The 2,943-nt window shown below is 53.5% G+C and overlaps 1 protein-coding gene across 2 annotated transcripts in view; it reads right to left on the reverse strand.

Annotated features, from left to right (window-relative positions):
* The window catches only part of TRPS1 (transcriptional repressor GATA binding 1), a 247,269-nt gene extending 245,577 nt beyond the window's left edge, over nucleotides 1-1,692 (reverse strand). For both annotated transcript variants that reach the window (XM_040625565.1, XM_040625564.1), the window contains exon 1: nucleotides 1,190-1,692. The gene's annotated coding sequence lies outside the window, so the exon portion shown is untranslated. The remainder of the gene's footprint in view (nucleotides 1-1,189) is intronic.
* Nucleotides 1,693-2,943: the final 1,251 nt, after the last annotated feature.

Here is a 2,943-nt window from a genome sequence, read left to right on the forward strand (position 1 = left end):
CCGCCTCACCCTCAAATTATTCATGGGGTCCTATAATCCTGGAGTTATTTGAAGGGACAGCGATGTTTGCCTTGGCCTTTCAAAGATGCGTTTCTCTGGAGCCCAAACAGGAACTAGACAGAAGGCGAAGCGCCCGTCCGCCTGGATGTCCCACCGCTGTCAGGCATTTAATCACCGTCCAGTGTCCGCTGACCCGCGACACATGGCGCATCATCCGCACCGCAGAGGAAGTCTGCCCCTTCCTCAGCCCCTACGGAAGCGCCTGGGCTGCAAGGCCCTGCCACATGGCACGGACAGGGCACAGACCCCTTGGCCAAGCTGCCCTGAGCCGCGCAGAGGCGGGTGCATCAGGGGATGCGACACCCTCCTTCTCCAGCCCAGCTGGGCCTTTAAGGCAAAAAGTTTGAAGCCTGGCTTTGCAAACTCTTCAAAGCTAACGCCAGTCCTGTGCTGTTTTCCCACTTTGGGGACCAGAGTGGGCCCCTCTCTGAGACCCTCCCGACCCTCCCAAGTTGGCCCAACTTACTACTCTGCATGCTGGTGCCTAGTCTGCTCCCCGCTTGTCAGGAGCCCCAGAAAACTTGCAGCAGCGGCGGCGGCGGCGGCCCCTCGGGTCCAACCACCTCCAGCTCCTCCGCTGCGCCCGGTAGGAGAGAATTAAAATCAGCCAGAAAGAGACAGCGAGGGGGAGTGGGGCTGCGAGGGGGAGGGGGCACCGGCCTGAAACTTCTTTTTTTGGCAAATGGGGATTTGTTTTTCCTCCTCCCTGGCGGCTGAACTTGACCCTCCTGACTCCAGGGGCTACTGCAGTTTGAAGTCGCTCGTTTCTAAGGCTCAGTTGCCTCAGACCCACCGAAAGGAGGAGAGGAAGGGGGGTAAAGAGAGCAGAAGAGAAGAAAGAAAGAAAGAAATCACACGCGCAAAAAGGAAGAAAGAAAATGCATGTGAAACCCGAGAAGCCTGCGCTTGGCTTTCTGCACACTCTCCCTCTGCTTTTTTTTTTTTTTTTTTTTCAAAGAAAGTCACTTTTAATTCCCAGGGCTCCCCGCTCGCGATCGCCCACATTTTGCGCACACACGCGCGGGCGCAGCACTCGCGTCGCGGCGCCCCGGGCCCGGCCGAGGGGCGCCCGCGCCCCCCGTACCCCCCGCGGCCCCCGGCCCCGCGGCCAGCCCGGGCCCCTCCTTACCTGTTGATTAATCGTCAAGAACACCCTCCGCAGCCCGAAAGATGGTGGCGCGGCGGCCAGAGCCATGAACCGTCTTCTGTTGTTTGCAGAGTTGATCTTGGATTATTGGGGGGGAGGGGGGGGAGAAAAAGGTCTTTCCTGCCTCCCCCCCTTTCCCTTCCCTCCCCCCCTTTTTATAAAAAAAAAGAGAGAGAGAGAGAGAAAGAGAAAGGAAATAGAGCAAGGATGTGCCCGGTGCCGGGTGGGAGAGGGGAGGGGGTGTTGTTTTTTGTTTAAAAAAAAAAAATAGGAAGGCGAGAGAGCGATCGAGAGGACGCGGGGTCTGGAGAAACGAGCAGCACCAAAAAGAGGACGCTTGAGATTGCAGTGAGATCGGGTCTTTATCAGAAATGTTATCGCTTGTCAGGACCTCAGTCTCCGCGCATTACGTCAGTTTCAAGACACCAACACTATTAATATCAAAGGAGCCTTCGCGGAGGAAAGCGCCACCCCAGACCGAGCTCCCTTAAAGAGACAGCGCGCGTCCCCGCGCCGCCGCCGCCGCCGCCGCCGCCGCCGCCCCGCCCGGCTCCGAGCACCCGCCGCCGCCGCCCGCCGGGACCGGCCCCGGCCGCGGCGAGCCGGCTGCGCGAGAACTTCGCCCGAGTCGGAGCGCCGCAAATGAGAGCTGCGCGGTGCCGGGACCCGTCTACCTTCCCGCCCCGCCTCTCCCCCCCTCCTCCTCCCCCACCCCCATGTGTGAACGTGCGGGCTGGAAACCGAGGAAAAAACCGAAAGCTTTAGGAATAATGCGATAAAGACGAGGACCTACCTTGGGGGGCTGGGGGCAGGTGGGGGCTAGTGCGTTGCAGCCAAACCGATGGTCCCAGAGCACCCGGAGATGCTATCATGAACAATCAAAAGAACTCTAAAAGTGCTTCTACCTTTTCGGACGTTACTTTCCCTTCTCCCTCCCCATTAAACGACGCGGAATTGTGTGTGTGCGTGTGCGGCCCCTCCCCCGCCCCTTTTCTAGGACAGGAAGAAGTCTTAGGACACCTAGTCGGTGGTCAGTGTTTCCCATGCATTGGATGGCAAGAGGGTTTGAGGAGAACAACTTGAACTCTATCCTGAGTTGGAGAAGTGCGGACTGGGGTTGCTATGGTTTTCTGAGCTAGGGAGAAGCTAGCAAGCTTAACGGGTGCTTAAAGGGGGTACTACAAAATAGATAAAATGGGAACATTATTCAAATGCTACAAGATTAATACCTGCTGATCTTTGGGGGTTTAGTAGCAGATAAGAAACTCTGAATTAAAGCATGACATTCTTTTTACTACTTCACATCTCCAAATACTCTCATTGTTAAGTGAAATTCCCTCCACATGAAGTTACTGAATTGAGCGGGTTTTTTTCTTCTTCTTCTTCTTCTTCTCCTTCTTTTTTTTTAACTTCTAAAGATCAACAATGCATAAAAGAGACCCATGACAGGATTCAAAGTATAGTAGGTGTTAAAAACTAAGTAAACATTTCTTGGGCGTTTGGACTTCATTTTCTTCAGTTGGGTGACTTTAAGTGGCATGTTTTTCCTCCAGTGAAAGTCAGTTTAAAGTAATTTTGTGCTAAAAGGAGAAGCATCCTTCCTTCTCCAAACTACAAAATGATTAAAATTAGAATTTTAGAGGTACAATCATGAATCTGTGAAATGAAGATGAAGTAATTTCCTCCAAAATATTTTCCACTAAATGATTTTTGCATCTTTTAAAAGATGAATATAT

The sequence above is a fragment of the Ursus maritimus genome, unplaced genomic scaffold, assembly GCF_017311325.1.
Source record: "Ursus maritimus isolate PB19 unplaced genomic scaffold, ASM1731132v1 scaffold_9, whole genome shotgun sequence".
In the NCBI taxonomy this organism is placed as follows: Eukaryota; Metazoa; Chordata; class Mammalia; order Carnivora; family Ursidae; genus Ursus; species Ursus maritimus.